At 49.0% G+C, this 17,381-nt stretch overlaps 1 protein-coding gene across 16 annotated transcripts in view; it reads left to right on the top strand.

The window, feature by feature from the left end:
- TIAM1 (TIAM Rac1 associated GEF 1) overlaps positions 1-17,381 on the top strand; it is a 151,634-nt gene that overhangs the window by 51,256 nt on the left and 82,997 nt on the right. For 6 of the 16 annotated variants that reach the window (XM_068689424.1, XM_068689419.1, XM_068689428.1 and 3 more), the window contains one exon: positions 15,336-15,516. The exons of 8 other annotated variants lie outside the window; for them this stretch is intronic. The gene's annotated coding sequence lies outside the window, so the exon portion shown is untranslated. The remainder of the gene's footprint in view (positions 1-15,335; positions 15,517-17,381) is intronic. 2 more of the 16 variants (XM_068689478.1, XM_068689505.1) reach the window with 1 other exon arrangement.

A 17,381-nucleotide genomic window follows, 5' to 3' on the forward strand; every position in this document is an offset into this window, starting at 1 on the left:
CTCTAATAACGCTAAAAGGATTAAACCTAAATGTATGGGAAGAGCCGGATCCCTTGCAGTGCGAGGCATACAAATCGCATGCCTGGGCTGGGTTAGCGGGATTTTATACAGAAATTTAGTGTTTTTGCACTAAATGACCATTTATGCTTGCAGTTTGCCACAGACCAGTGCAGATAGCCTTTCTCTTTGGGCTGTCGCCAGAGCTGTGCATGCACGTTTGGCTGTACAGTAGAGTTGGACAGCCAGCTCCTCAGGGCGTGATCCTGGGGGATGCCCGGAGAGCTGACTGCCCCTGGAGATACCCGGAGGTCCGTGGGCTCCCCAGGTGAGAGTTTCCCTGCTGGTGGCGAGGTTTCCTTCGCCTCTTTCAGCGTGGTCAGCTTTGGTGGCACCATGTTGATACGGGCACACCCAAGGAGGACATGTCGCTGTAAGTCTGTACAAAATCTCAGTAAAATGAGATTTTTTTTTCATTTTACTGCCAAAAAGGTGGCATGGCAACCAGAGTTAGGTTTCTTCCCACCTCTAAATCTCCCACTAGCTGAGAGGAGTTTGGGGCACGCACGAGGGACTCAGCAGTGGCCGTGCTTGGCGTGTACGTGGGGCGCTTGGTCCTGAGAGCGCAGAAGAAAAGGTAGCTGAGGGTGTTGTCTTCTGCAGCAGCAAACTGAGCTGGGCACTGACTCACCGACTGCCCGCAGCCGTCCGAACTGCTCCTCCGTGGGAAGGCAACGCCCCTGCAGCACCCGGCGGTGACGAAATATTTCGTAAAGCAGCGTCGGCAGCGCTCAGCCCCTGTGCCCAGGCGAAAACCAGAGCAGCGCACCGGGGTGTGCCCGTGGAGATCCCTTCAGCTGCCACGCCCTAGGCAGCCTCCCCTTGATATTTATCATCGCTACAGGTGGAAAGATTGAGCCAAAGCCATGAAGCAGCAAAATGTAAGGGTGAGGAGAAAGGAGAAAACACTGCGGCATCAAAAAGTTGTGCTAGGAAACTTGGTGTTTTTGAACTTTGCTTGAACAACGTGGTGAAGTACCTGCAGATGTTGTCATTAACTTCTGACGGTACCAAGGGTGCAGAGTAAACCACGAAGATCCATAAAACTCTCCCAGGTTTTTCTTCCGAGTGCTGTTATTCTTTTAATTAAAAACGCAGTAAATGTGAGTGCCTCTTTTCAGTAAAGGAGTGCTGAAAATATTCTAAATACAACACTTTGTTAGTCCGTTGCGAAACCATTTTAATTTAAAACCAACAAATATTTCAGCAGGGTTTCCATAACGATTATTAGTTTTTAATTATTTCTGTCATTTTCCCTTATTAAAAATGGAATTATTAGTCTCCTAATTCTAAATCTAATTCTGTTTACTGCCCTGGCATCTTCAAATTGCTTCCTGGCTTCTTTCACAAAAAGCACGGTAATCTCCTCGGAAAAATGGGGTAGTTATTGCGTCAGTGTTTCTCCATCTGTATGGATTTGGAGATATTGGTAGAGTTTGAGGTTTTGCTTAAGGGCAGTCTAACTAACAAAACCGTAATGGATTTAATCCTGATGGTGCAGTGTCAAGTTAGTTCATGTGACATCAGTCATGACTTCACGGCCAGTCTAGTTCAGGATGTCATATTTGGTAGCATGTCAGCTAAATTAAAATTTATGGCTCGCTGCCGTGATATTGAATGCGATTTATCCTGATTTATTCTTCTCCTTATGCAAATTCGAGCCCCTTCCAGCGCTCATATCCTGTATGTTTATGCAGTGGCTTTCAACATCTCTCGGTTAGCGTGTCTCTAACGCCAATCCAGCAGAGGTGTAAATCCCTGGGAAGGAGTTGGTAGGCAGCGAGCCCTTCAGCGGCCATGGACGTGCCTTCCTAGAGCCCTCGTGAAGATTTCTGTCTGCTGAGGAGACCCCAGCTCAGCACCCATAAATAACGACAGTTCAGAGTCATTATTTACTGCTTGCTTTAGTCCGGCAGCGTTAGAAAATATGTGCAAGTGGGACACCTCATTTGTCTGTTCGCACCGTGTTGCGTTCTCCTCTTGAATATTCTCAAACGCCATTAGGGAATGAACTGGGCAAAACCACACACTTGCAGCTAACACGAAGATTATTTGCTGTTTCATGTTGATGGATAGCCTCTTAAATGGTGTATGCCACAAGAAAACGTCTAAGTAGCGTTCTTACGGGATGCACAACTCATAATTCAATTCAGCATGAAGTGACGGGCTGACAGGTTAAACCGAGAGCTGTCCTCTTGTCCCCATTCATCTTCATCGGAAAGTTCACTGGAAAACTAGCGCAGGGATGGCTTCACTGCTGCTCCGTGTGCTGGCGGTCCTTGCTGGGCATCGATCCCTGCTTCGCGCTGCTCACGTGAGTTACGGGTTAACTCTGTCTGGAATTGTGCATCATTTTTTAATCTGGTTTCTTTTTAATAAAGTTACTTGTCAGAGTGATAGCTGGAAAAAAAAAAAAAACACAAACAAAACAACTCGATGTGGTGTGACAGAACAATGCTTAAATTCGGCCGTGGAAGTATTGCTATAAAAACATACCCTGAGCCTAGTGGGAGCTGACTTGCATTACACCAGCGCTGAGCTTTTTTTCGGGTCCCATTTTACGGTGTTTAAATACCTTCCTTGTGAGTGGACAGCACGTTTCTGTGGGGAAAAGTGTGTGGACTGTGGAAAGCTCGCATAAAGAAATGGTGCTTGGAAAACAGGAGGCTGCTGTGCTCTCCCTCCTTGTTAAAAGTGGCAGTAAGGCAGTCTCTGGAGGATACAGACACGTCCCAGGACATGGGCTTTGTCAGGAGGAGCTGGAATCCGAAGCAGGGCCCTACCTTTTCCTCCTGAAGCACCGTCCCGCCTCTGTTTGCGTTTTCGGCATTTTTCACGTTGCATTGACAGCGAAACGTCGGGATGTTTGCTGAAAACAAAGGGCCGGATGAATAAAGTCTTTTGCTCTATTGTTCCCCAAACTGGTTGTGGGCCTTTTCTCCCTGAGCCTGTTAGGTTGGGCTTGAAGAAAAAAAAAGAAACAGGCAGAAAACCCAAACAATACAGTAAAACCAAAAGCGCCAGAGCAGGTGTTGCTCACTTGTCGAGACAAGCAGGCGACTCATTTCCTTTTCAAAACGTGGTTGGAAGTCGGGTTTTAAGGAGGAAGATCAAAATAGATCTGCCCAACATAAATTTCAGGACTCGGACTGTGTTCTCCTACCTCCTGAGTAAACGCGGCGTTGGAGGGACAGAGCTTTAGTGAGCTGCTATCGTGCCTATAAATCCCCTCGCAGGGCCTTCCTAGAGCTCTTCCAGCATTGTTGCTCATTAGGGGCGTTAATTACAATCCCTCTGGTGTCTCCTCCTGCTCTGATATTCCCAATCCCATTAGCTGCCTTCCCTAGTGCTCTGCGTTTCCTTGCAGCTGAATGCCTCAGCAACAAGCCGGGCCTCACGCTCAGCACCGGCCTTTAGGAGTGGCTCCAGGAGATGCTCCTGGGTTACCTGGCAGACAGCTGGCATGGCTCGCCTTCCTCCTGCCCAGTTGGGGTATCTGTGGTGGACTGGGAGCCCCACAGGAGCAGCCCCACAGAATTGTCTAGGTTGGAAGAGACCTCCAAGATCATCAAGTCCAACCTCTGCCCTAACACTAACAGTCCCCACTAAACCATATCCCTAAGCTCTACATCTAAACGTCTTTTAAAGACTTCCAGGGATGGTGACTCCACTACTTCCCTGGGCAGCCTACCCCAGTGCCTCACAATCCTTTTGGTAAGGAATTTCGGAGCCCCCAGGAGCCCGGCACAAGCGGAGGCTCCCGAGCAGGCGGTGCTGCTGCCAGCGGAGATGCGAAGAAGCCGTGACCACGCTTGGCCAGATTTTCCTGCACCTCCCCTGTAACCAAACCAACCACTTCACGCTTTTATTTTTATTTTTTTTTCTCTTTTCTTGCAGCTACACATTCAGATTGCAGCAAGGCATTTTTCCTAGCGAGTTTGGGAGCCTCTGCCCAGCGTGCTGGTGGGGCCGGGGGAAGCTGTTCGCCTTTAAAAGTCCAAGGCGCTCATTGTGCAAAATGTTTTGCAAGCTACGTTGCGATGGGAAAAGTACATGCAGGGCAGACTCTGCAAGCCGGAGCGGAAAGGTGCCCTGCAAAAGTGATTATACATTCCTTTTCATGTTTTTTTAAGAGGCAGGGAATATGTTGAGGCGTGCACGAACCTGCACGAAAAGTGATAATGGAGCGCCTTCCTCCTTTCCCACAGCTGGGTGTAGATAAGACACACCAAACTTAATGCCTGCCTGCTTTTGTTCGCAGCCCTTTCCCATTAGGGCTGCTGCATATTCCGGAGCTGGAGACGCGAGGAGGGAGATCCCGCCCGGCCCTGCTTGGATAAAAGCCCAGGAACCAGCTTGTCCCCCTGTCCCCCTCCACGAGCCCCCTTCCTCCCCCTTTGCCCTCCACCCCACGATATCGATGGGCCTTCGCGGTGTGAGGCTGTCGCCGTCGTGCTTTATTTGTCTCCTGTCCGGAGCGTTGCAGGCAGGCCCGCGTCGAGTTACGTCTCCCTCGTGAGCCGCGGTGCCGAGAAGCGGTCAGGGTAAATGCTGCCCCGTGTATTAATCCCTGCAGTGGGATTTGGGGTGCTGCTCGGGTGAGTGTCGCTCTCATGTTGCTAACATCCACCTTATAGGTGCGTATGTTAACGAGGGTGTCATCAGCGGGTTTGCTGCGTGTGGCCTTCCCCAGCTGAAAGGGAAGAAGCTGGGCTGATCTTTCCCATTTCTGTCTCTTTATAACCCCTTCCTGCTTCTTTGGGGGCCCGCTGAATGAATTTTGCAGCCATTTCTCAGGGCTCTGGGGCCAGGCCCCGGGTGAGGCGCTCGGGGCAGCTGCTGTGTCTGCAGGCAGGGCTGCCGGGCTGCTCATGTGGCGGCTTGCTCCGCGCGAGGCTGATCTGCATAAGCTCAACAGCTTCCTTTTGAAGAAAAAGACGGTGTCAGCAGAGTGCAGGGAGACACTTTGTTTTTTCTTCCCTGACAGAAGACCTGAGGTTTCTGCCCACCCTCGGCGCAGGCAGGAACTGGCACCCTGGCAGGCTGGAAGTGATCCCGTGTAGTGTCTGCCTCCGAAAGGAGAGCTCGCTGTTGCAACAGCTGGGTGCTGCTGCAGCGAGGGAAGAAGAAGTACTTTACCCTCCCAGCACGCCAAAAGCATTGATTTAGGAAGAAAAAATAAAAAGGTATCACATCAATAAGTACAGAGACGTGCTAACAGCGCCCTGCTGCCATGGGGCACCCACGTGGCATCGCTGTAGTGGTATAAAGCCTTCTTCTGCAGATAGCACTTAAAAGCTATCAGGATGCTTCACCAGCAAAGCAGCACTTTGGCTAAAATAGCTTATTCTAAGTTCGTTTTTCTCTTGGAAAGAAAATAGGTTACCATAAGCTGTGTCACAACTTTGCGCCTCTAACTGTCTGGCAGTGGGCTCTGCAGGCATAAGCAGAGGTCGTGCTCTGTCAAATTGGTGACTGACGTGTCTCTGCTGGCAAATATTTGTGGCTTAAATCGGTCCTGAATCTTGAGACCATGCTTAGGTGCCTGCCCTGCTCAGAGCTGGCTTCCCTCCCATAGTGTGCAGGAGATAACTTTCTGACAGGGGTGTCGGATGAGTTGGCTTGGTTGACTGTAAAGGATGAAGTGCAAAACATTGGCTTTTTTTTTTTTCTTCCTCCTCCTCTTTTCATTTAGGTGTGTTGGCTCTGAAAAGGTGTGGAAAAAAGAGAACCAAACAAATAAACAAGTGCAGGAGGGAATTTTATGGGGAGTATTTTCATTTAGCTGTTGCGTGACTTGACGGGACGTGCAGCCCATTGGTGCTGAGTGACGAGGTGAGCGTTAAGGATGGGAAGACCGATGGCAAAACTTCCAGAGGTCACCAGAGCACCTGTAGGGTGCTCAGCTCGCTACTGGGGAACTGAAACAACATAAAGAAGGACCGTCTTCCAGAAAGAGAGGCAGCACTGTAAAATGAAGGAGTCTTTGTTTAGCTCAGTCGTAAAGGTGCCCCGTGCTTCTTTCTTTCGGCTTGTCAAAAATAGCGTAGGGGGTTTCCTTTCAAAATTCCCTTTAAGAATGGCAGTGCTCTTTGTCTTTGTGGTGTGTCTGCCATGTGTCTGTAAGTTACCCCTTCTGCTGTAGGTCTGTAGGATCAGTGCGGTGATGCCGTGAGGCTGTGATGGAGTGGAAAGCACGGGAGAGTCACGGCTCCTGGTGGCTTGGGCACGGGAGGGAGGAAACTCGGTTTGCAAGAGGCCTGAAATTCAGGCTCCACGATGCTATATTTAACACCCATTTCACTAAAACTCACTTTGTCTGGTAACACAGTGGGATCTTTCTCCACGGCGCTGCTTTCCGCCTTACCGAGGCTGCAGCACCTGTGTGGGTCCCTTGTGCGTAGCTATAAAAACAGTGCTGGGAAGGCAGGGGAAAAGAGCGGCTGCTCCTGCAGGTCCGACGCGTCTCCCTTTGTCACCCAGGTGCCATTTATGTGGATTCAGGAGCTGCTGCGAGCTCAGGTGGGCTGAATAATTCACTTGTGACTCGGGCATAGGTGCCCATGGTCAGCACGCTCACAAATACACGATGTGTGCATTCACCGCCGGTTTTATTTTCACATGGGCTGGGAACGATGCCACAGAAAATATCGGTAGCTTTCTCAGCTACTAAAATCATCCACCACTCTTTAAATTTAAAGAGGAAGCCAGTTATTTTCTTTTAGGACTATTTTGGGCCGCATACCAGCGCGAAGCACTGAAATGAGGGAATGACACTTAGTGCTGCTGAAAATATAAAGTGCTGTGCAGATTTACGGCGTCTTCGTTTGGTGGCGTGGCTGATATTTCACCAGCCTGGCGCTTCTGGAGAGGTACAGCTATTGTTTCAGTAAATGTTTGCATTTCTAATATGGATTTTAGAATTCCTTTTTTAAAAAAAAGAACTCCCCCCGTATGTATGCTATAATATTTTAGCACCGTATAAAGTTTCGTTTCGGTGACCATACCCCACAGTGTAACAGCTACAGGTAAGAAAAACGTTCTTCTTACCAATACTAAGCTAGATTTTTTTTTATTAGCGACCTGCTCTTGTAAGAAACATTGAACCAGAGCTGACAGTAAGCAATTTTCCACCAATGCTCTGCTTGGACTTCAGGCTCTGCGGCACGCTCTCTAATAGCAATACCCGGTGACTTTCCAGTAATGTTTCACCTCGGGCTAGGCGATCAATTTTTCTTTTTTTTTTTGGTGAATGGTTTATTCACTGCAATGTGCTTTGTGGATGTGGGACAGCTAAGAAACTCTGGAAGCAGTCACAGCCTGCGGAGGGCCGCGTTCAGCCCGTGCTGCGCGGCTGGAGCTCGCAGACGGAGTCAGGCAGGCTCGAGGCTGGGGCCAGGGCTCTCTCAAACTCACAGCGTGGTTTCAGCTGAGAGCTTAATTTTCCTGACAGATCAATAAAGCAGAGAAAGAGCGGCTTCCCCACCCGCACCCCTGCATGAACGCACGTGTACGTGCATGCACCCACACGCCGCTTTTCGTCCTGTAGCCGAGAGGATGTCGCTCCTCCAGGACAGGGGAGGTCCTGGTGAGAGTGCTCTGCCTGGTGAGCCTTCAGCCTTTGGTTTCCTCCTCTCCCTTCCTTCATGTAAGGATGTCTTGGGGAATGCCATTTTAGGGTGCTCCTGGGACAGTTGTCAACAGTTTGTCTTGTAATTAGCCACTTACACTTTTCATATAGCATTTAAGTAGGGAGGCAGTAGGAGAAAGTGAGAGCGCGATGCTGGAAAAGTCTCCCAAAGGGTTTGGAACACCTCTTCCAGCTCCTTCTCTGGCGGTATTTTTTGAATTGTTTTCACAAGAAGAAGAAAACCAAAGCACTTTCTGGCCACCTGCTCTCTAGGATGTCAGGAGCTCAAAGGCACAAACCCCACGGTCATTTTGGCCATTCTGCAGCTGGCTTCACACCGAGGACAGGGAGTTTGTGGGTGCCAGCACCAACATTCCTGCTGTACGGACCGTGGCTTTCAAAGCTAGAGGAGAACTTGAACAGCCACCCTGCCTCTTGCTACGAATACATCTATCTGAGTTGGTGAATTTTTGAAGTTACCTTTTGCTGCCTGTAAATACAGATCATGTCCTTCTGCAGCCTTTTTGGTTTGCTACACGAGACAATCCCGCTCCAGGCTTCATTGCATCTGCCTTGCTTTTCTTGAAGGCACTCTGCTCCGTGTTAGCCTTTGCCATGGATGATGAGGGCTGCACGTGTTATTCTGGATGAGGTCAGTGGCTTCTGTGGCAGCATTCACTCTTGTTTCTTCTGGGAAAACCTGCCTTCTGCAGCTTTTGATTACATTTGCTGTTTTATCACTATTTTATCACATCAGTGCCTTCTGTCATCAATACGAGACAAAAGGGCTCTTCTATATTGTGACTTTCTTGCTTTGTGTCAGTAGCACATTTTTTCTTCGCATGTCATCACTGAAAGCATTAAAACACCTCATCCCTTGAGTCAGATAATTCTCCTTCCAGCTCAACCTCTTCGCAAAGTTTCTTGTGCATATCATAACTCCTGTGTGCGTCTTTGTCACCCGCTGCTTAGCTAATTGTTTCCCAGAAAGATGCCTTGTGCCCTTCCCTCCCCTAGAATGGGTTATCCTGGTGGAGAAGATCAGATGAGCATGCTGCAATCGGGGGGGTGTTTTGCTCAGTTTCCCTTTTCCAGTCTCAGCTGTGCTCTCCAGCCTTGCACGCGATGGAGGCCAGGAGGCGGCTACGTCGCTCCTCGGGTCACTCCTTCCCCAGTGATCCTGATCCGCAGGTTTTAACAGAAAAACACTCGTGCACACACCTGCGGTTTCTTGTACCACTTCTCTCATAGTCTGGGGAGGCAGATTAGAAACTGCTGCTGACTGGCAGATTTTACACCCTTTGAATCGTGCTCCGCGGATGCCTCAGATGTGGTATTCATGCGGCTTTGCTCCCCCGTGCCCTTACTGAAAAGGAAGGCCAAGCATTCGTTTTCGTTTCAGCCCAGGCTGAGAGCTGGCTGGTTTCAGCTTCCAGCACGAAGCTGCCTTACCCTTACCGTGGCACCTGGGCTTCTCCCCTCAGAAACCAGCCCTGTCCCCGTGCCCCAGCAGGGCTCCCTGCTCCCGTGAGCTCCGGACACATCCCGCGGGGCTGCAGCTCCCCGTAGGCTTTGCCCCCTCTGATTTAGGGGAGCAGCACGGGGCGTGTGGCCTTCGGTGCTGGGCGTCCCTTCCTCGGGGAAGGGCTGGGAGCCCGGGAGCGGTGTGGCGGTGTGACGGGCACGCTGCAGCCCAAACCGGTAAGCCCAGCTAGACACAGCCTTTGGGTGACGGCGCTCGAGCGATCAGGTTCTGTCAGGACGTGCAAGATAAAATCTGCCTGCTTAATTTAACTCTGACACTGGCAAGCTGGTACAGACCGGCCGAGCTTTGCATGAATTTTTTTTTTTTTTTTTTTTGCTATGCGTGCTGGCGAAACGGCGAGGGTTTGTCCCAGGGTAATGCCAGGCTGAGAAACCTGCTCTGGCGTGGCTGGGATCATGGCACCGAGAGGAGCAGCCGTGTGGTTACAGGCGTGCTCGCCTCTCCTGCCGGGCCCTGAATAAACAGTGCTGCAGTCACCAGTGCCAGCTTTGGTGGAGCACGGCTGCCTCCTTACCGGGACCCTTTTTGGTGGCTGGTGGCTTCCCACAGCCAGGGGGTTCCCCAGTTTTTGGCTTGATTTCGGTGACATCTGAATCATGCTAGATACCCATTTAAAGGTAGGAGCTTGCTGGTACCAGAACTTCTGCAAGGCATCATCTTAAAAGGACGCCCTCCTCTTCAACACTTCTCCCTACCCTACTCCCCACGTGGCCTCACCACAGAAGCTGCTGTGACTTTGACACCTTTCCTGCTCATCACACCCCTCGCAGTGCTGCTGCACCCCGGTGAGGTGCCTCGTTCTTCGTCGGAGTGAGCGCAGCCAAAACGTGAGAGCTGCTCTGCCTGGGTTTAATTTGCCGTGTGTTTTTCCGTAGACCTCTGGAATCCCTCCCTGGTACTTACGCCGGGGGATCTATAATTAGATACTGGTGTTCCTATCTCAGGCACCATCTTAATGATCTGTGTGAGGTCTTTGGCACTGCTTGAAAATCACATTGCTTACCTGCGTGCTTCGGTGAGGATCCACGCTCAATGCTTCCTCTCCAATCCCGCCCCCCTCCGATTATTGGCCTTAGTTTTTTTTCCACAGCATTTTTCTCCTTCACATCCTGCCTGCCCTGGCTCCCCGCTCATTCAAGCCAAGGGTTTCAGCTTTTATTGCTCGAGACCATCGCTCTGGGTGGTTCCTCAGTGTCCGTCCAACGTGTCCTGCTTCTCTTCCCTCCTCCTCTGTCCTTCAGCTGCCTCGCTGTTAGCAGCTACCTCGCTGCTGGCTTTTGGTTATGCAGTGAGTGCACCACTCTGCCTGCTTGGTGCTGTGTCTTCTTTCCTGAACACTTTCATGTTGCTTCTAAACACATCTTTTTTTCCATGCATTTGGCACGTCCCGTCCTCATTGTGCATCAGCAGTTCTCGGCTCATTTGGCACAGGCAGAAAGTGCTCCTCAATCAAAGTGCAAGAACAATAATGTGCAACCCTAAGGTAAACAAACGGGCCACACCTCATTTTTATTTCGGCTCTACTGGGGGAATTCTCTTCCTCTTTTAAGTAATGCCTAAATGCACGCACGGTCCTTCCAGCTCCCCTTCTCCTTCTCGCCCTCCACGAAGGCCAAGTGGGCTCCTGCTTTCCCGCAGCTCCCCCGTGGCTGCAGAGCCCCTCTGCTTCCCAGGGCGCAGCCTGCAAGCTGCTGTTGGTCTGCCCCACAGGCTCCAGGGAGTTGCCCTCTTGGCTTCCCGGAGATTTGCTTATGTCTGATGATCTGAAATTAGAATCCTTTCCCTGCTCTGCCCTTTGCTTTAAACGTGTAAATCCTTGCAGATTTCCCGTAGGGAAGAAAAGGGGGATTTTCCCACCATTAAAAATAAAAGGGAAGGGAAGGAGAAAGACTTGAAACACAGAAGATGCTTGTAAAAGTGATTAGAAAATAAACAAGCCCTCAATCGTGTCAATTATTCACATCCCCTGGTATAAATATAGAAACACTGAGCAGGGGGCTTTCCCCTGGGAGGCTGGCTCTCTGCTCCTACCTTCCATTAACATTATCAAGGTGCTTTGTCAGTGCCTGGTGTCTGCTTTTGTCTTCCTCTGCTGTAGTTTGGGGATGTGTGACTGCCACTTACGCAGAGATGGTGAGTCTCCTGATGGACCTTCCTCCCTCTCTCTCTCTCTGCTTTTTCTTCCCCTCCTTAGAGATTCTCATAGGTGTGGTGCTACAGCTGGAAGAACAAGGCTTCCCACACCTTTTCTTTATGACTTCTGCACAAACAGAATGTGGGTTTATTTTTCTTTCTCCTCCTCTCCATCTGGAGCGATCACCCAGCATTGTTCCCCTAACCGTGACAGACACAGAGGCTGCGTGTTAGTCAGGTGGCTGGGAAGGCTTTTTGCAGTTCCAGCACTGCTGGCTGCTTCTAGCAGACGCGTGGGCATCCCTCCCCAACCTCCTCTGGATGGTCATCATCGTTAGACTCCAGTTTTAGGAGCTCTCTGACAGGTAGTGTAAGCAGTGGTTGGTTTAGAGTTCATTTTTCTCACAAACAGAAGGTTTCTGTGACATTTTCTATAAGGACAACATAGAGGATCACATTTGTCTTTGATTTTTACTGGTTTAAAAGTTAAGCAGCTTCTGCAATCGACTAGAGTTGGATCCTGAGCTCAGTGCCTCCCTCCCTCGCTCCCTCCCTCCATCCATCCATCCATCCATCCATCCATCCATCCATCCATCCATCCATCCATCCATCCATCCATCCACCCATCCATCCCTCCATCCATGTTTTGTTTTCTGTGAGCAGCCCAGAAATACGGGATGGGGAGATCCAGAGTTGTCAGGGCAGCAGGTCCCCGGAGGTGCTAGAGCGTTTACCTTCTTCTCAGGGTAGATGCTACCATTGATTTTGGCAGCATTTCATATTCACAAGAGGTAATAAAGTCGAACAAAATGTGGCCTCCAGTTACAAATAAAGGGCCTGATTCTCCACTCTCGTAGACAGGATTGAACACTGGACTTACAGCGGTGTGGCACTAGGATAGTGGGTGGGGAATACAGCCCAGAGCCACTGATTAACATTAAATATTCTGTGTACGAAATGATGTACAAAATGATGGGCCGTTGCTGTCTATGCGTGTACATCCTGGTGTTTTATTATGGAGTTACCGAGGGCTTCACAAAGCTGGGTGAAGATTTGTGTAATGACCAACTGATCTCACAGCTGCAGTTGCGTTTTGAATCTGACAAAAAAGATGCATCATAAAATCAAAAAGCAAAGATAGAACTGAAAGAGAGCTGTCATTCTTCTAGCCAGCTTGTCGTGTTTGCTGGACAAGCAGATACACTTGCATGCTAATTTTTTCTTGCTGGGCAGGAAGGGTTCTGCTGTGAAAAAGAGGCTTTTAGAAAACTACAGCTTCCATATTTGTCATCTCTTAATGCTCGTGTCGAGTGTCTGCAAGCAAACAGAAAGCGTATTCACTGTATTTTTTTATTAATCTCTCGGCATTGCAAACTCATCCCAACATGTGAAAGTCAAACCTCTCTTTGCTGTGCCTAGAGTCACAGGTAGCAGCTGTGCTGAATAACTAGGTGCTCCTTTAATACATTCTGCTTCCTTACTATGCGTTCATTTAATCCATTCATAGTGGTTTGCTGCGAGCTTCCTCAGTTTGGATTGACTTAAGCTGCTGTGTGCTGAGCCCTGTGGGAACTCCTTGGCCTGATTTTTCAAGGCACTGTTTTGTGGCTAGGAAATAAATACAGCTGTGCTACTTCCAGACCTTCAAAGAGCAAGAGGAGCTGCACTGACATACGGAGGCACTGGCATACATGCGTGCGTATACGCACCGTAAATGTGTCTGTGTGTGTGTTTGTGCGTGCAGGAACCGTCTCTAAGGCTGGGTATTTTGTCTTGAGCATTGCAGTTTGAAAACGTTTCTTTCGTGTTTCTTCTTTAATGAGGTGGGCTGTTCGTGTGTGAGCTCGAGAGTTCACACACTAAAAGAGCTCTTTTGCCACGAGGACTTCCCTCTGATGGTTGCCCTGTTGGAGGAAAGTCCTCGTCTGAGGCTTTGGCACCGAAGGGCATCCAAAGTTTCTGCTGTGGCACAGCTGGGGCTGTTGGGGTGAACTGGGAAGTGTGGCAGTGAGGCATATTTTAATGGCAGACAAGGAGAAGTAGGAAAAACTGATGTTCTCCTAGAAAAGTGCAGCTTGATTTCATTTGGGAAATTCTCTCCAAGCTGTAAAAGTTAATAGGAACAAACCTGTTCAGAAACAAGCCCGTGGGTAATGATAAATCCTTTTCTTCTGGAGGGACCATGTGTGCAGGAGTACTCATCTGTTCGTGGCAGGGGATGCTGCCAGCCCCTCGGATGTACTAGAGCCGAGTGAGAAGTTGGATAATCCAGCTTCCAGTTGTAAACATCCACTTTGGATCTTTTCACCTTTTTAGCAAACGAGCCGTGTAGCTTAAACTTTGGTGTACCGGGGGAGCAGAGAGAACAACTTATGCTGGAGGAGCAAAGGCGGTGTGTGAGGTGGCTGCTCTCTCTCAGAAGTGCCCAGGGTTCGCTTCGGCCTGGAGCAAATCCCTCTGAGGTGGATCACAACCTCCTCAACAACCACTTCACGACGGAAAAGCCGATAATGCTTGGCCGCATCTGTTTCTTTCTACTTTTGGACAAGTTTTCCGTGGCCGGAGCAGACATCTGAAGAAAAGATTATCACAATCCCTATTCCTCCGGAGGTGAGGAATGTGCTTCATGGGGTTATCCATCAGGCGGTGGGTGCAGGTGGAAAGCCTCTCGCCTGCAGGACCTTGTTTGTCAGCAAGATTCCTGTCTTGGAAACTCTTGGCAGCTGGCATGGTAATGAGGCCATTTCAATATAAATGAGCTTCATTTTATTAATTTCTGCCAGCTCCTGAGCAATTCATGAACTGTTTTTCAGATCTCAACCAACAGCTTGGGGGGAGAGGGGGAGGTGGGGAACAGAGAGAGGAACATGAAGGAGGAAAAAAGAAAATGGGAATGTTTTTAATTTAGAAAGGAGCCGGTGACTCTCGTTTCTTTGAGCACCCAGCCAAGTGGGGATCACGGTTTCCCCACCAAACAGCTCTTGTAACGTGACAGGAATTAGTAATCTTGTCCACTGCTTTTCATCCCCTGAGACTTTCAGGAGTATTTTTAACTTGTATAACCAGGCTCGTGGTGTTTTGTTGTTGTTTTGCTGCTGTCACAGGGCTGTGGAGGGGCAGTGCTGTGCCTCCAGCACCCCATGCTCAGGTGGGCCCACGGCGTCTCCCGGCACTAGGCCTCACGCGGCTGCTCGCCAAGCCCCTTCCCAGTGGTGCCAAAAAAATAAAAGCGTTGGGATTTGGTACCCGTGCGAGTGCGTGTGTGTAGCTGGTGACTTGTCTGAGGCCTTGGTGGGCACCGACCTGCCTCCGGTAGCTGCGCGCTGGGGAGCGCAATTCCCCCCCCCACCCCCCGAGCCTTTCACCCTGCACAAAACGCGTGTCAGCGCTCCGCCGCACGCCTCCGATTCGCCCTTGAAAAATGTTAATTAAATCACTGCTCGGATTACTCCCCTTTTCATAAATTACACTGTCTGCACAGAGACATTTCGTCTGAGGTCTCTCAGTTTCAGGCCCCCCCTCCCTCCCCGGCCGGCTTGCTGCCTCTCTGCTGCCAGCAGTGAAGCCGGTGTCTGTGGGAGATTGCCCTTTTGAGTGGCTTTTTTCGGGCTCCTGCCCCAGCAGCAGACACAGGTGTGTGCTCTGACCTGACCTTTTCTGCTCCTGCACCAGACAGGCTGTCCCCAGCAGGGGCACAGCAGTTTCTGTAGGGATTTTTATTGCAGAAAGTGGCGGGAAGGGGAGCCCCGTCCCTTCTGCAGCCTGGGCTCCAGGCGTTTGGGTTTTTCGGTCATCCTGCTCTCCTCAGGTTGTGTAATTGAAATTTAAAAGCAGCATTTGCATGCTGTATCGAACTGTGTTTCTTAGGTAAGTGATGATAACAGGACTTGGCAGAATATGTCCTCCTTTATAGCTGTTCCTGCTAACCCTTTGTCTGATTCTGTTTTTTTCTCCCCTCTCTCTCCCCAGGTTTTTGGCATATAGTCATAGACTCTGACGAGAGAGAGTAATGGAGGCGCTGAGTGGCAGGTGCTGACAGCTTCTGCAATCCCAGTAACTGTTCATTTTGGTATCATTTGCAATTCTATACCTCTAAATGCCACAGTTCTCTTGGGGAAGGTTGCGCTGGATACCAGTATTGCCTTGGAAGGTACATGTGTGTCCGTATATTTTCTTGAGGAGTTTGCTGTGTTTGTATAATGGTTCGTGGGAGGGGAAAAATTGGATAAGCTGCATGTGGTTTATGGTTACACCCATTTAGCAATACAAAGGCATTTGAATTGCTATCAAGCAGCTACTGATGACATCCCTTCCTCCCTCTCTCTTCTCTCCTCCTCTTACTTGAATTGCCTGCAGGGCCTTTTTGGAGTCCATCCCGTGCTTTAACATATGTGAGAGTGGCTTACAAAAAAAAAAAAAAAAAAAAGAAATGGCTGGTTAAAAGGTTCTTATTTGAAAGCAATTAAATATACTGCTGGAGTTTCTGAGAAACTCGGAGGCTTGCTGTGGAATTTCAGTCTCCCTCTTCCCCTTTTGAAAAACACATTTTAATTACAATAAAATGTGTACATTCGCACTCGGTTATTAGCCTTGTGCATTTTTCTATGCGGTTCTTGTGACTTCAGTCAAAATCTTTGTTGTTGGCTGGCAGATTTGCGCAAAAGTTTATTTCTGTAGAATCATTGCTCACTGTGGATTTAATCATTGTTCTGGTTCTCACAGCCTTCAAGCTCCGCTCCAGGAGAAAAATACAGATTTGTCACCAGGGCCTCCCACCAGAATCTAAATTTAAATTTGCAATCTGTTGTCTTGCGAGGTGCTTCAAATTTGGTTGGAAGTTAATGTACGTCAGGTTTTCTTCTGGAATCTAAAGGCCTAACTTTGTAGAAGTTCGAGAGTTACTACCTTGGGCTTCTTTGAAATTAATATCTTGGGTTTGCGACTGCTTTGAGAAATACTTAACTTCGGGGGGAAGGGAAGAGAAAGGAAAAATCGGGGTTTTCAAAGAAAATGAGATTCTTAGATGGGACCATCATCAGTGGTCACCTAGAACATGACCGTCTCAATCCGTAACCACTTCATGTGACTCATCCAGCAAAAACTCAGCAGTTCAGCTAAAGTTCAACCTGTCTATTTAGAGCAGTAGTTGATATAGGGAGCATTGTTTTGTCCAAAGCTTTGCTGCAGGATTTGCGTTCTCCCTGCTGATATCCTAATGTTGATAGCACAGTTAAGTCTTTGTTTTCCACCAAAAAAAAAAAATCGTTACTGTCTATTGATGTGTAAGCTGGCTAAACAGTGACTTTCCTGGCCCCGTGAAGAGTTCCATGACTTTGACTTTTTTCCTGCTCTGAACTAGGAAGGAGCAGATTTTCTGGGAGAGGGAGCCATTTCCCAGAGCAGCTGATATAGCTTGATGGTCAGAGGCTGCCTCTTGAGGATGTGGAGGAACAAGTTGCAACCCCTCATTTGCTTGACTTGGGGTTGCAGATACAAATCTTGATCTTCCACGTTTTTGGTAAGCGACTGAGTCACTGAGCTGGTGCCTCTTCCAGGAGACGTGCCTGCCTCCCTGCTTCGGTTTTCAGATTTCTCCCCCTTGGAGCAGAGAAAGCCTTTCATCAAAACCGGTCTATTCCCACGAAAAGTTTGGGTTTTGATGAATCAACATTTTCTGCTGAAAATTTTCCAACTGGTTCTGCTTGTGATACATGGTCTGTGCACACTAATCTCTACTGGCTTTGGAGAATAATTCAGAACAGATTTCTGACACGTCGCAATCCTTGGCCGTGCTTGACAGACCTGTTTAAAGCATCAAGACATGTCATACTTGATTTATGTGGTATCCTGTAGGTACCTTGATAGGTCTTTAATGGTCACCTTTGGATTCAGGTGGGTGAGCTAACAAGGGGAGCCTTTGTCCTATCAGCGTTCGCATGCAACTCCCATTAACATTACTCATTTTCTTAATTTGATACAGATTTTTTTCATTGAGTGTGCTAAATTCGGTTAAGC

This window comes from Anas acuta, chromosome 1 (assembly GCF_963932015.1).
Source record: "Anas acuta chromosome 1, bAnaAcu1.1, whole genome shotgun sequence".
Taxonomy (NCBI): domain Eukaryota; kingdom Metazoa; phylum Chordata; class Aves; order Anseriformes; family Anatidae; genus Anas; species Anas acuta.